At 39.1% G+C, this 16987-nt stretch overlaps 1 pseudogene; it reads right to left on the bottom strand.

Annotated features, from left to right (window-relative positions):
* Positions 1 to 6507: 6507 nt before the first annotated feature.
* On the bottom strand, positions 6508 to 11337 carry LOC134376649 (olfactory receptor 4D11-like; annotated as a pseudogene).
* Between the last annotated feature and the right edge of the window lie 5650 nt (positions 11338 to 16987).

The raw sequence follows: 16987 nt of genomic DNA on the forward strand, positions 1-16987 counted from the left end.
GCTTTGTGGACACTGTTTCATCTGAGTCTGGATGATGCTATTTTCTACATTACACAATTAAGAACAAAAAACTCAAGGTAGCAGAATTCTAGGTAACATCCTTAAGGAATTGGACAGGTAGAAGTCAACACCTGTTCCTCATCCCTCCCAGAGAAATACCAGTAATTTTATGTTTGAGACTAACGTTTTCTCGAATATAGAGAATTCAAGTAAAGATAAGGGAACCCACAGGAAAGCCCTAAGTGGAGGGTGTGGAAAGGAGAGAGAGATAATGGAAGAAAAAGAGACTGAGGAAGATCAACTTTGTTCCACATAGGTCCGATGGAAGCATCATACAGAGATTGAGACAGCACAGAATTTACCGTTCTTCCTAAGCCTTTCTTTTCTGACATTGACCCAGATCCCCCAAGAAGACAGAGTTCTTGACAAAAACTGAAAGTGCTTATTTTCTTCTCTAAGGAATTTTCCAGGTAGCCCCTATTGAAAAATCGGGGTCAAAATGGGTGCTGTTGGCCCCGCAACTGACTGTCCACTCACAGCAGGAAAGCTGGTAACAACAGGGGATCCTCTGAAATGTGCGAGAGCAGAGGTGAAAGGACAAAAGCTAATTACAGGGAGAAAATGCTTTAGGTGTTGGTCTCTGGTGTCACTGTTGTCATGGAGTTTTTGTCCCTACTGATTTCATGCCCACTTTGCCATGTGGATCAACTCCCTACTTCCCTGTGGTCCTATTATGGTCTCAGACGTGCAGCTTTTCTTACTGAACTTGGAGTCATGTGAGCTGAAAAGTTACAAAACTAGTTCAAACTCTCATTTCTAGAAGAATTTAAGCCCAAAAGCGTTAAGTGGTTTGCTCAAGATAACACAGCCAACAGTAATATGGCTTGATAATAATAAATTAGATATGTGTAACTTCCCTGCTTACAAAGCAGTTTCATTTTAGATAGATAAGCACACACATTTTGTCAAATATGACCTGAATCAATCATCACAGCAGCTTTAAGGACAATATAGCATTACTTGCTATACATGAGGAAATACAATATAATACTTTATGACATAAAAATAAATATAGTAAGACTAATTTATGACAGAGCCACAGCTTATCATGGTTATGACCATGACTGCTGGTATGAGACAATTTGGGTTGATATCTGGCTCTGCCATTTCCTGGCTCTAAGATTGTAAGCAAATTAACCTCTTCAAGTCTCAGTATTTTCACATATAAAATTTCACTAACTGTAGTAGCCAATATATAGAGTAACTCTTCATTGAGAATTAAATTGGATAAAGATTACAAAGCATTGAATTATATGACAAAGCTGTAGTACTCAAAACAAAATGGTTCTGGCATAAACAGATATACATAGACCAGTGGAACAGAATAGCCCAGAAATAAACTCAAACAAATATGGTCCTGAAACTTTCAAGAAGGGCACCAAGAAGACAAAAGGAAAAGGATCTTTTATTCGATAAATGGTGCTTACGGTGCTTTGAAAATTGAATTTTCATATGTAAAAGAGTGAATTTGGACCCTTACCTTACACCATACACAAAAATTAACTCAAAATGTAGAAAACACCTAAACATAATACCTGAAACCACAAAACTCCTGGAAGAAAACATAGAAGTTAATCGCCTTGACATTGACCTTGGCAATGACTTTTTTCCATGTCGCACCAAAAGCTCATACTACAAAAGCAAAAATACACAAATGGGACTACATCAAACTAAAAAGCTTCTGCACAGCAAAGGACAAAGTGAAGAAACAACCTACTGAATGAGAGAAAGTGTTTGCAAAGTGCACATCAGACAAGGGGCTAATATCCAGAATACATAAGGAACTCAAACAACTCAATATCCAAAAACCAAATAACTCAGTTGAAAAATGAGCAAGGGACTTGAACAGACATTTCTCAAAAGAAGACATACAAATGGTCAATAAGCACATGAAAAATGCTCAAAATCACTGATCATCGGGAAAGTGCAAACTAAAACAATGATGAGATTTTACCTTATCCCTGTAAGAATGGCTATCATCAACAAGACAGCAAATAACCAGTGCTGGCCAGGCTGTGGAGAAAAGGCATCATTGCTGGTGGGAATGTAAATTGGTACAGACATTGTGGAAAACAGTATGGAGGTTCCTCAGAGAACTAAAAACAGATCTACCTTATGATCCACCTATCCCAGTACAGGGTATTTATCCAAAGAAAATGAAATCAATATATCAAAAAGACACCTGCATCCCCATGTTCATCACAGCACTATTCACAATAATCAAGAGAAGGAATCAACATAATGCTCATGAATAGATGAATGGATAAAAAAACTGTGGTATATACACATAATGGAATGCTATCCATTTATATAAAGAAATTAGATCCTATCATTTGTAGCAACATGGATGAACCTGGAAACCATCGTGTTAAGTGAAATAAGACACAGGAAAACAAATATCACATGATCTCACTCATATGTGCAAACTGAAAAAATAAATGTGGTTCTCACAGAATAATGATAACCAGAGGCCAGGCAGGGAGGTGCGCAGAGAGAAGAGAAATGGTGAACTAATGGTACAAAACTAAGTGAATCGTTATGCAGTATGCATGTATTGAAACAACACACTGTACCCCCAAACATGTACAAGTCAATGTTAAAATAAAAACAAAGGGCACTAAAATTACAGTAAAATACCACTATACACCTGTTAGAGTAGTTAAAACAAAAACAAAAACATAAAATTAACAATACCAAGTGCTGACAACAGTGTGGAGCAACTAGAATTCTCATACGTTGCTTGTGGGAATGCAAATGGCACAGTCACTAAGGAAAAGAATTTAGAAGTTTCTTAAAGTAAACTAAAAATAAAAACACGTACTATATGATCCAGCAGTTCCACTTCTAGGTATTTATCCAAGAGAAATGAAAGCACGTGTTTACAGAAAGACCTGTTGTAAATGTTTATAACAATTCTATTTATAATTTCCAAAAACTGGAAACAAACCAAAAGTCCTCAACAGGTGAATAGCTAAATAAATGGTGGTACAGCCATACAACTGAATACTACTCAACAAAAAGAGGAGTGAATTTTTGGCATATGCAACAACACAGATTAGCTCCAAAAGCATTACGTCAAGTGAAATAAGCCATATACAAAAGGCTATGAGCTATATGATTGCATTCACATGCCTTTTCAGAATGGGAAAACTGTAGGCACAGAAGACAGATCAATGATTGCCTTCTAGAAGCCTGACAACATGTACCTCATCCCTGCTATGACCAGTAGGATTTGACATACTGACTGTATTGGTCATGGTTCTCCAATGTCCCTGGTTCTCCAATGTATGTGATGCCCTAGCAGAATGTACGTCAGGGAAATGACTACAGAGCTGCTCCGCTTGATGATCTGTATAAGAGCTCATGTGTAAAGTAGTTTCTATTCCTTTTTTTTTTTTTTTTTTTGGTGACTGGCACAGGGATCTGAACCCATGACCTTGGTGTTATAAGGCTGCACTCTAACCAACTGAGCTAACTAGCCAGCCCAAGCAGTTTGTATTCCTAAGAAACAGATCTGAAACTTTAGGGAGAGAATACAAACGTGACAAGTGTTTAGAAGCTTCATCTCTGGAAATAAAAATCTGTTAAGTTATTAAAGGTCTGTCAAAGGGAGAAACAGGGAAAAGGAATGGCTTCCTCTAGTGGTAAGAAAAAATACAAAACATTCTACTCAGTAGACACTGCTCCTAATACAAAAAAAAAGTTTCTTGAGAAATTCAGCTTCCCAGTGTAAGAGATGTTGAACAATTTATCAAAAGTTCAAATGATCCTGTATTAGAATATGTAAGTTAAAAGATTGTTGTCAAGCAATACGTTCTTATACCTTGAAAAAGAGGGAAGACAATTTCATGGGAAATGGATTTTTATGTATACTACTTATACACAAAGTACCATAGGTTTAGGAAACCCAGTGTGTGTGTGTGTACCCTGGGGTAGTCTTAAAGTAAAAAGTGTACATTTGGGGCTTGCTGGTTAGCTCAGTTGGTCAGAGCATGGAGTTGTTAACATCAAGGTCAAGGGTTCCAATCCCTATACCCGTCAGCTGCCAAAGAAAAATGTGTGAGTATTTTAAAAATTAAATATATGCTATATATGTTCTCATATTAAGAATTATATATGTAAACATGAACATATGCACACAGAACACATAATATATTTGCATATACATTATATATATATATATATTCACACACACAAGGGTACTTAAGAAAGTTCATAAAAAAATAAAAGATAATACGAATCTTTACATAAACTTTTTGAAGTAACCTCATATATATACATAGACATCTATGTTTTTTTCTTTTGGGGGGAACTTAATAGTCTTGTGGATTCTCAATTCATTGCTTGTCTCTGGAAACTAAGCAAAAAGTATGAGGAAGGGAAGTTTTATTTTTATGAAAAGCACACCTTTTTAAAAAAAATAAAAATAATTTACAAGAAAGAAAACATCTGCTACTGTTGATAAAGGAACAAACTGGATGTAGCAGAATGTGATTTTTGTAATTCCTGGTTCAAAGGGAAATTTGAATTGTTCTTGAAATTTTTGTTACATGGGTAATTAGATACAAAATTCTAGGATGAGTCAGAAGAGTAGTAAATGATTTTAATTCTAGGAAATAACAACCACCAGAAAGAAGCAAAGGCAGATTTTGAAAAGATCTTTCAACTGTTGTAAAGCACCCACATGCCCAGGATCAGACATAAGCAAATGCGACTTTTGTCAGTAGTTGTCTCTTTGCCTTGCCTGCTGAAAAGTTTCCTCCTTCTGTAATTGGGTCCCGCAGGCTACCTTTGACACCCCAGCCTTAGATTTACTCCCCCTCAGGTCCATCCACTGAAGCTTTCCTGTTCTACATCTGGGATTTTTTGGAGGTGATGGTGGCTGGCCAGCACAGGGATCAAGCCTAGGACCTTGGTGTCACCAGCACCATGCTCTAACCAACTGAATTAACTGGCCAGCCGTCCTTCACTCTGGGTTGACATCTAGGGCCTTCCACAAGTCACCTAAACCGTCTGAAATTAATCCCTTGAGAGGTACTACTGAGAAGGAATTTAGAGATACTCCCCCCACCCCCGCCACATATGCTCAGTATACTATAACCTTCTGCAGCTGTATCTAATTTGTGAAATTGTGGCATTTTACTTAGCATGTCCTACATGAACTGTGTCTAATTTATAAAACATTCCAAGAGCAGAAATTTCATGCCAGCACCAAGGAGAAGCAGTAGGCAATGATACAGCTGGTTGGATAGACTGTATTTTAGAGCAGCTTTCCCTTGCTCTTTCCCCCTATACCTCACTATGCAAGTGTCTCCTTACTTTCCTTAAATTACTCCAGCCACATGCACATCACAGATTGCATGGGAGAGAAGGCTGAGATGTTGCAGGTCAATCAATGAATCCAGTCCAAATTTTAGTTGATAATGTACGGGCCAGCTGCCAAAAAAAAGAAAAAAAATAGTTGATTGCCAATTTCAACTATTTGCTTGACAAATAAATAGGTTGCCAAGAGACCAACTGGAATTTAAGTTTGTTTTCTGTTCCCTCAGATTAAAGGTCAGGTGCTAAAGAGCATGCTAGAAAGAAAGATGAGGAGGAATTTGGAATGGACTGATTTGTAATCTTCTCACTAATCAGTCCCTGAAGGATGAAAAATCAGTTTTTTCCTCAAGCCTTTGCTTCTTGTGAGTCAGGCATGTTTTAGAGATGTGGGCAGGACAGGATTCCTTTCTCCCTGGAGGGCTGCTCAGGATGCCTATAAAGAGACATTGAGATTCTTAGAAGGACCTGATGTCCTGCGGTCTGTATTCTTTGGTTAGGTGAGGACAATGAAGTGCCTTCCATGACACTACAATACGGGAGAAATTTTTTATAGATGGGCTTGTTTTAGACTCCACCAAGTCCTATGTGAAGCAGCAGAAGTAGTAAAACATGCACATTGCTGATGGGCAGATATCTCAGATCTAGCCTTGCCTCTGCCGTTAATTACCTGGGAAAGCTTTGATGAAACATGAAGCTTCTCTGAGCTTCTGCAAAGGAAATCCACAGGCTTCCTTAGAAAAATGGAACCTGAGCCCCCCAAGATTACCAATGGAAAACGTATTTCCACATAGGGAGAGGTGGCTAGATTCTACAGACTTGACTCCTGGTCCCTGGAGCTCATTTTACTCATTATCGCTTGGGCAATGGTATGGCCATGACTCAAGAATTGAGAGATAATATCCTCTTAGATTCCATTTTCTCCCCTGTAAAATGAAGTGTTTAAGTGACATAAGCATTAGACCACCTTTAATTGCTGAGAATTTACAGGTCTGAGACTAAGTTGCCATCAACCTCACTATGAGAAAACCTTGCAGAGACGATTGTCTCAGGAGAACCTTGGGAGAGGACTCAGCTGTAGGACAAATATAAATCTTTGGCCTCAAGATGGTCTATTGATTGGGGCCTCTACTGTGGTATGAGAAAGTATTTTTCAGTTCTGACTTTCCAGTCTGCACTGTATAGCATCTTTTCCCTTTCAGAAGGTCCAAGTCTGTTCTTCAGTCTCCTCATGGCTGATATCATCTCCTGGTTCCTTAGAGTGTAGACAATGAGGCTCAGGACAGGGACGATGACCATGAAAGTGGTGGAGACAGCTCTGTCCATGGGGAGGGCAGTGAAGGGCTGGGCATAGACATAGAAGCAGGGCACAAAACATAGGGTCACCACAGCGATGTGGGAGGTGCAGGTGGAGATGGCTTTCCTCATTCCTTCCCCTGCCTGAGGCCTCAGCATCATCAAGATGACTGTGTAGGACACAGGAGGAAGATGGACCACAGTGTAGAGATCAAGCCATTATTGGAAATCATCAAGACCTCAAGAGCAAAAATGTCAGTACAGGTGAGTTTGAGGACCTGGGGGACATCACAGTAGAAGCCATCAACAACGTTAGGTACACAGAACAGGACTGTGAGCATCAAGAAAATCTGGACAATGGAGCGGACAAAGCCCCCCACCCAGGTGGCCACAATGAGGGCCGGGCATCGCCCCCTACTCATGATGGTCACATGGCGCAGGGGCTTGGAGATGGCCACATAGCGATCAAACGTCATCACACAGAGAGAAAACATATCTGTGCCATCGAGGAGATGAAAGGATCTGCGTGAAGCAACCACTGAAGGACGTGGTATTTCTCCCTGAGAGAAGGTCAACTAGGACCTTCAGAGCAGTGATGGAGAAGAAGCAGATGTCCAAGACAGAGAGATTGCAGAGCAGGAAGTACATGGGGTGTGAGGGCATGACTCACAGGTCACAGTGACCATGATGAGGAGGTTTCCCAGCAGAGTTGCTGTATCACCAAACAGAAGAGAAAAAATAAGACCAAGCTGAGCTCTCGGGACTGGGTCAGACCTTGAAAAATAAATCCTTTCACCCTGGTGTAATTTCCCTACTCCAATAAATCATGTTTCTTCTTCTTTAACCACCTGGAGAGAAAGAACTTTTGTTATAGAAAGCACATCATTAAAATAGAAGGAATGTGAGTCATGCTTTGGGAGTTATTTTTTAGGATTAATCCCTTTTGAGCGAGGATACCCACACTTCAGTGAACTGTCCCCAATGGATGGTGTTTCTTGAGTCCTCTCAGAGCACACCAAAGAGTGGGTTTCCAGCAGTGTACTTTAAGCACATAAATCAGTATGTTCATAAAATTCTTATTAAAAAATTTCACGATAGCAAAATTTCATGTATTCTGCATCCCTTTTTAAAATTCATGAAGTTCTCGGGGAAGTAAAGAGACTTTTTATTTTAACCTGGTTTCACCACTAACCATGTTTCCCCCCTCATATAGCTTCTATTAACATTTCACAGATCTAGTCTTCCATACAACATTATTTGGGAAATGCCGGAAAAAATGCACTTTTATACTTTTCCTGTAAAGTATATAGTTTTGATATAATTGCAACTATATTCAAATCTAGCGTTTAAAATTCGGGTAATAAAGGGCATCCAGACTGAAAAAGATGAAGTCAATTTGTCTCAGTTTTCAGGTGATACGATCCTATATATAGAACAGCCTAAAGACTCTACCAAAAAACATTTAGATTGGTAAATGATTTCAGCAAAGTTGCATGATACAAAATCAACACCCCAAAATCAGTAGCATCTTTATACTCCAACAATGAACTAGCAGAAAAAGAATCAAGAATGCTAACCCATTTACAATAGTCACCAAAAAAAATAAATAAATAAAATACCTGGGAATAAATTTAACCAAGTATGTGAAAAATATCTAAGACAAGAACTACAAATCACTGCCTAGAGAAATTAAAGAGGACACAAGAAGATGAAAAGATATCCTATGCTCTTGGATTGGAAGAATTAACATTCCAAAATGTCTGTATTACCCAAAGTGATCTACACATTCAATGCAATGCCTATCAAAATACCAATAACATTCTAAACAGAAATGGAAAAAACAATCCTAACATTCATATGGAATAGCAAAAGGCCATACAATAACAGATAGCCAAAGCAATCTGAGCAAAAAATAAAAAGCTGGAGGCATAACACTACGTGACTTTTAACTATACTACAAAGCTATAATAACCAAAACAGCATGATACTGGCATAAAAACAGACAACCAACCCATACACCTACAGCCATCTGATCTTTGACAAAGTCGCCAAGAACACACACTGGGGAAGAGACTGCCTCTTCAATAAATGATGCTGGGAAAATTGGACATCCATATGTACAAGAATGAAACTAGACCCGTACCTCTCACTATACACCAAAATCAACTCAGAATGGATTAAAGAATTAAATATACTTCCAGAAGCAATTAAACTCCTAAAAGAAAACATAGGGGCAACACTCCAGGAAGCAGGATTGGGCATAGACTTCATAAATACAACCCCAAAAGCACAGGCAACCAAAGGAAAAATAAGCAAATGGGCTTATATCAAACTAAAAAGCTTTTGCACAGCAAAATAAACAACAGACCAAAAAGACAACCAACAGAGTGGGAGAAAATATTTGCAAAACATGCATCTGACAAAGGATTAATAACCAGAATATACAAGGAACTCAAACAGCTTAACAGCAGAAAGCAAGTAACTTGCTTAAAAAATGGGCAAAGGAGCTGAATAGGCATTTCTTGAAGGAAGATACATGAATGGCCAACAGACACATGAAAAAATGCTCAACATCACTCATCATTCGGGAAATGCAAATCAAAACCACTTTGAGATATCATCTCACTCCAGTTAAGCTGGTTAATATCCAAAGACTGAGAGTGATATATGCTGGTGAGGATGTGGAATAAAGGGAACCCTCAACACTGGTGGTGGGACTGCAAAATGGGCAGCCATTATGGAAAATGGTATGGAGATTCCACAAACAATTACAGATAAATCTGCCACATGACCCAGCTATCCCACTGCTGGATATATACCCAAAGGAATGGAAATCATTATGTCAAAGGGATACCTGTATTCCCATGTTTATTGCAGTGCTCTTTACAATAACCAAGCATTGGGACCAGCCTAAATGCCCATTGTCAGATGAGTGCATAAGGAATATATGGTATGTCTACACAATCGAATACTACTCTGCTGTAAAAAAGAATGAAATACTTCCATTCACAGCAACATGGATGAACTTAGGGAAAACTATGTTAAGTGAAATAAGCCAGGCACAGATAGAAATACTGCATGTTCTCACATATATGTGGGAGCTAATAAAAATAAATTAATAAATATACAAACAAATAAATTGGGGGGAAAAAGACACAACAATCACAATAATTCCTTGAACTTGTTAAAATAAGTGAACAGATATGATGTTGATCGGGGTGGGAGGGGGAAGCAGAGAGGGAAAGGGTTGAAATGGTAAAGAGCATGAAAGTCAACTACATTGTTAAATAAATAAACAAAAATAATAATATATGTTAAAATTTAAAATGAAATAAAATAATAAAAAGCTGGTAAGTTCCATACAATGAAATATTATTTACTGATAATAGCAATGAGCACTTAAGCCATGAAAACACATGGACGAATCTTAAATGCCTATTGCTGAGTGAAAGGAACCAGTCTGAAAGGTACATACTGTGTGATTCCAAGTATGGGACATTCTGAAAAAGGCAAAAGTATGGGGACAGCTGGGGACTGAGGCAGGAAATGGGTGAACAGGTGGAACACGGGATTTTTAGGACAGTGACTCTATTCTGCATGATACTGTAATTGTGGATACATGACATTATACATTTACCAAAACCTGTAGAAATATACAACACAAAGAGTGAATCTTAATATGAACTTTAGTTAATAATGATATATTAATTTTGGTCCACCAATTATTAACTACTATACTATATTAATGAAAGATGTTAAAAATGGGGAAACTGTGGTGGGGAGGGGAGAGGGGGTATATGGGAATTCTCTATACTTTCTGTTTCATTTTTCTGTAAACCTAAAATTGCTTTAAGAAATAAAATCCATTATTTTTTTTTTAAGCAGAGTTAATATTTTCAAAGCCTTTTTTAAAAAAATAAGAACACACACAGTTTTTTAGGTAACACAAAGAGGTTTGGTTTTTTGGTTTTGTTTTGTTTTGTTTGCTTTTATATCAAACTATAACAGAAAGTAAAATGGTACAGAGAAAAGACACCAGCTTGGTGTCTTTCAATGCCAGCCTCCATGCCTTCCTGGACCAATGCTGAAATCTTTAAAAGCACCTAACCTCCAGTAGGTTCAGTCTTTCATCAGTGAAATGGGAGCATTCACTACTTCCAAGTGGTTTTGAAGGTAGGCACGTTCTGCACTGCACATAACAATATTAAACGGACCCACTGATTCAGGTGATTTCTAGGCCCCTGGAGCTTCAATACTCAATTGTTTTCAATAATGTTGTCCCTAATTGTCTTGTGACTAGGAAAGATTGTGTTCTGTCCATTGCCTACAAACAGTTAACCAACAGTTAAACCTCAATTAACCAGAATTTGTTTCCTGACATTTAACTTTAAATTGATTTGTAGTGGCAAGAAAAACTGCTAAGATCAAGAATTTTCAGGGGCAGTTTAGTGCGGTGGTTAAGTAAACGAGCTTTGCAACCCAGACCCTAGAAGTATACCAGATGTTCTTCAGTAAATGTTAGCTGTTTTTATTATTTCAGCTTGAATTCTGACATAAATATCTCATACCTTCTGAGTTTACCTCTGTAGTACCATGTACTAAGCACTGATATTTAAAACAATTACCCTGAGACATTGCAGGAATTTTGCATAAGTTATCCATGGCTGCGTAACAAATGACCCCAGACGTAGTGGCTTAAAATTTGTTTGTTCACAGGTTCTGAAGATGAGGAATGCAGGAACAGCTTAGCTGGTTGGTTCTGGCTCAGGATCTCTCATGAGATTGCAGATGAAATGTCAGTCAGGTCTACAGTCATCTTGAGGCTCGACCACACTGAAGGACTCACGTCCAAGGCCATTAATGTGGATCCTGATAACAATCCTCAGATCCTCACCACGTGGGCCTCTCCAAAGAGTTCTTCACAACTGGCTTCTGGGCCGAGCCCGTGGCGCACTTGGTAGAGTGCTGCGCTGGGAGCGCGGCGACGCTCCCGCCGCGGGTTCGGATCCTATATAGGACTGACCGGTGCACTCACTGGCTGAGTGCCGGTCACGAAAAAACGACAAAAAAAAAAAAAAAAAAACACACAACTGGCTTCTCCCAGAACAGATGATCAGAATGAGAGAGAAAATGCCCAAGACAGAAACCTCAGTGACTTTTATAACCTAATCTCAGACATGATGCACCATCCTTCGTGTAGTATTCTACAGGCCACACAGAGTAACCCTGGTTGACCGTGGAAGAGAACATCATGTTGTGAATATGAGGTGATGGGGATCACTGGAGGCTGGCTGCCACAAATACCCAAAATGCCTGAGTACCCAAAATAAGCTTCAGAAGCACAGGCTCTGGAATCAGACCTTGAGTTCAAATCCTGGTCTCACTACGTATCGTTTGTGTGACCTCAGGCAAGTTATTTGTCCTTGTCTCAGTTTATTCATTTATGGATGAGGATCATAATCACACCTACGCTCCAGGGTTGCTGGGGGATAAAATAAGATAATGGATGTGAAGCACGTATTCTAGGTGCCTGGTGCACAGTAAGCTCTCAATATATGTTAGTCATTGTTATTATTGATACTTATTGTGTCGTATTTACTAAAGCAGGAAAGTGAAAGAATGTGCTTAAGGAAGATTTTTAGCAGAGTGTGGAAAGAAGGAAGGTCTTTGGTAGCTTGGGATTAGCTGTAACAGTCATAGAATTAGAAATTCCCACAGGTAAAGAAGGAGCAAGCAGATTAAACACTCTCAGCTTTTGGCACTTTGGATCACAGCTGAGTGCTCTCATCCCCAGGGGCTTCTGTTAGAGGGAAGCAGCCTGGTTAGTGCCCCTGAGGCTCAAGGTCCTCTGCTTGCCATTCCAGGATCAAGTGGAAAATTCCATCTCACCTCTGCAGATGCCATTTTGAATGGAAATGTAGTTTGTTTGTTAGAGGGATTACTTGGCACCAATAGTCACAGGTCAGAATTGTCTAGAAATAAAACACCTTATTTTTGAGTACGGTTTACACAGTGTTTCACTGATACCTATACTATGAAACTCTAGAAAGAAGAAATCTGTGACAAGCTCATGTTAATAAATTTGACTCAGGCCTCAAGGGTTTCAGTTCTGAGGCAACCTTATTCTGCTGGAGCATTATAGTCAGTTTCTCATGAGGCTAATGGGCTTCAATCTCAGGGACCCTCACATGCCTGAGCCTCTTCCGAGGCCCTGGGAGAAGCCCTAGCAATATGTTCACATGTTTGTATGTTTCTACAGAGTGCGCAAAAGTAGAAATATAAAACAAAATAATAAAATAAAATATAAAAATATTATAACCACAATCAGTGAAGGCTCCTGATTCTTCTTCTCTGACCTCCCTTCCACCACACTTCTCACTTTGGGTGGCACTGGAGAGGTCACAGGGATTTTGGGGATCCTGCTAAGGTGAGGTTGAGTTGCTATATATATATTTTGAATCTAGTAGCATGTATTTGCATGACTTGCAGTCACCTCTGTGTATTAACAGCAAAGGTTACATAGGTTAGTAAACAACAGAAGTAGATTCAAACTGAGTTTGACACTCATAGGTTTAATAATTCACCAATAGGCTTTGGATGCCTCTGCTTAGAGCTGTGCTAAGGTCACTCCAGCTGACTTCCAGCATCTGACCCAAGTGCCTACTTTCCTATCTGGTTCCAACACACTTTCCTTTTCTCTTTTTCTTTGCCTGCTCCTGCCCTTCCTCTACAGCGAGCTGCCTCCAAACTGGACTTCCATCCCTGTGCTCATGCTCTTCCCTAGGCCCCGAGTGGCTTCATCCAACCACATCTATGCCAACCCTTATTCCTATTTTATTGATTTAAATTGAAATAGTGGCATCAATGAAGGTAAAAAGAAACTCACAGCAAGGAAGACACTGATGAAAAAGTGGCTTATGAGTACCATCAATTCATGGAGTACTTAAGATTATTCACTGCTCAAGAAAGTTTGAAATGCCCTAAAATCTTACAGCTCATATTTGAAAGAAAAATGGTTAGTGATTTTCCTCAGTTTAACAGTAATCCAAAACATCTGCATGACAATATGACTAACAACTTGTAGTACTAAGGGGACCTTTTCTAATACATCAGTAATAAATAAGACCCCACAACATTTTGACCAATCAATGGAAAAATTTTTATCTTTCCACTCTCTGTATAGTAAGTACAAAGATGCTGGCATCCAAATAGGCAATCAAAGCATGTACAGCAAAAGAAATAAAGGAAACAATTTTACAGAAGTGGATCAGACAGTCAATTCATAAAAATATTATGCCAGAGGTCAACTGGGTCTTGTACTGGGAGTGCTGTTTAACTTTTGGTCTTTGTAGGGTCAGGGGCTTCCAGCATTGAAGCCAAAGGGTCTCATTTCTTCTCAGCCTTTTCCTGTGTTTTGGGAGCAGCTGTGTTTGCTGAGCAGTATTTCTGAGACTCTGAAATCCCTCTCGGGAACATTTCCCAGTCTCAGAGGTTTGTGGCTCATTGATGTCCTGCCGTAAGAACTAATTTCGCTTCCAGGTACCGGCTGACAGGGATTTATATCTTCTGCTTCCTGACGTCCAAGGTCGGACAATGAGAACAGGAATAAAGTTTTCAAAAATATGTTAACAAGGGTGTTTATTTCACTGCTGTGTATAATAACAACAACAGGAAATGCCCAGCCATAGGGTATTGGTTAAATGTGTTTTGTAAATATATTCAATGGGATATCACAAAGCTTTTTAAAAGGTGGAGGTAGCTTTCTACATGATAGTAGAAAAATTGCTCATGACATATTACATGAAAGAAGCAGGTTGCAGAAAAGTATGTACAGTAGGTTTTACTTATGGGAAAAAAGTTTATTTATAAAAAGTGTCAAGGCAGTGATCAAATATGTTAACAGTAGTAATCTCTTAAAAATTAATGTTAGAGGGGATTACCATATTGTTTATACATATTGCCTATTGCTAAAAGACATAACAATTACATATATAACAATCTTCATATTGTTTGAATATAGATGTATATATATAATAACCATGTGCAATCAGAAAAAGAAATAATAAAAAATATTTTTTAAAAATATTTCATTGTCTTTGTCCCTTTAACTGATGGTTCATAGATAAGGGCTAACTAGTCTAAGTCCAACTCTACAATATATTAACTATGCTGTATTCAAACTCCTACAGACATATACTAAAAAACAAATTTAGAATATTTTTATGAGTCCTATTGTGTCTCATACCTAACATGGACAGGTTTATAGGCTGTTATTGAGGAGAGCCATACAGGTGATAGGAAACAGGCAACTCTAGGACCAGTGTTGTATTCAAAGTCACAGCATATTTAAGAACTAAGGGACATGGAAATTGTCACATTTAGGCCCATTCAAGTGCAGGAGGGAAGAAAAGACAGCACACCTGAACTGAGGTACTTTGCTGTATACTTTACTTTCTGAAGTTCATTTAGTCTCACAGTAATCCTTCAAGGTCTTTATGAGAATTTTAATGCTTGGAAAAGTATGTCTACCACTGGAAAACAATTCCAAACATTTTGAGTGGGGAGAATAGAACAGAACACAGAAAGGGATAATCAGGACGAAGACACTAATTTCTAAAGGTGCTTCTGCATCAATAAAACGTGTTTATAACTAGCCTGTGGAAAGCATGGGAACGAGTGAAAATCGCCTTCTCTGTGGGTTATCCTCTTGGCCAATCTTCTTTGGGCACTGTACTCCAGTGTCCTATCTTAAGGAGCCTTACCTTCTAGCCTACTGTCATCAAATCCCCAGGCTTACCTTGATCACCTTCCCCTTCCTTTAAACTGCATTTCTTTTCTCCCTATCTCCTTCATTTAAGTTTATCTGTGTATTCCAAGGCTCCAATAATCCTTCCATAAAATATTTCTATGTATTAAAAGTTTTGCCTACAGTGTCCTAATCCTAGTAATCTAACCCAGTTGTCATTTCTTGGCAGTGAGTCATACGTGTGGAAGAGATCACTAGAGTTCACCATTTCTCATATTTTCTTCTTTCTGGGGACAGAGCTAGATTACATTCTCCAGGCTCCCCTGCAGTTAGGTGAGGCTAAAGACATCCCGCTCCCTATAATTCTTACTTCTCTCTCCCTTTCCCCATCTGCTGCATGAATGGAAGCATTCTGAGGATCTAGAGAAAGATAAAGTCTGAGATGGAAGAAGCCTGCATCTCTGAATGACTGCACGGCACAGTGCCTCTTGCTGCAGAACATGTGACATGAGCAGGAAATAAACTTTTGTTGTGGTTCATTACTTAGATTTCAGATATTTTTGTTTCAATGGTTGGCCTCCTCTGATGAATACATGAGTGTCAGCTGCTGTGGCTTGAGCTTTGCCACGATGGGAAACACAGTACAGTAAAGTCAATAGATCCCAGCAAAATAGCAGCTGAATTGTCGGATAAACCTTCTCCTAGCATCGTCACCTTCTTTTTCATTACAGATGCTAGCAGATTTTCAGATTCACCGGTTAAATCTCATGCTTTTTATTACCCTTTCTTTACCTTCTAAAGGTTGAGTGGAAAGGTCTCTGTGCAGAATCGAGGGGAAATCGGGGCCTGGCTAGTCTGTGAATGTCTGTTGCTTCCCATGGGAGTGCTCAGCATCTGCCTTTGCTCAAGCCTTTCACAAGTGGGTGAACTGTCCAGAGCCTCCACCCATCAGTGATCTTCCTTATGGAAACTCCCACTAAGAGCATCACCTCCTTTTGCCAGGAGGAGGTCATAGACTTGCAGTGATCTGGTGATACTCTCTCTCCAATAGAAATCGTGGATTTGCTTGTCCAGGGGGCCACAAATGGAGTTCTTCTTTCCCAACTTTTCTCTCAAATGTCAACTACTAGTGTTCACCCCATGAGTGTACCACATACAGAATGGCTACACTGAGTCCACTGTTGCACAAACGTGGCACACTCTATGCTGTTTTCTTTGCTCAGATCATTCTTCTCTGCCTTTTTCCCCTTGAAAAGGTCCACTCACTTCTAAATGCCTTGGAAACTCTCAAGGCAAGTGCCTACCATGTTTCCCCAGAACTTCAATTGTATGTTTATTGAAGATTTGGGATTATGTTTCAAAGAAAGTGACTGTATTTAATCTTTTTTCAGCAATCTGAATATTAGCACAGTCAGACACATGGCATGTGCTCTGTAAATATTTGTGGATTGAATAATTGAAAGTGAGTAGTGGAAGACATGAACGGGGGGTCTCACCTTAAAGCAATGTCCCCCATATGGTCTTCAGCACATACTGGAGGGTCAACCTCTTTTAAGAATCCTTTTG

The sequence above is a fragment of the Cynocephalus volans genome, chromosome 4 (genome assembly GCF_027409185.1).
Source record: "Cynocephalus volans isolate mCynVol1 chromosome 4, mCynVol1.pri, whole genome shotgun sequence".
Lineage (NCBI taxonomy): Eukaryota > Metazoa > Chordata > Mammalia > Dermoptera > Cynocephalidae > Cynocephalus > Cynocephalus volans.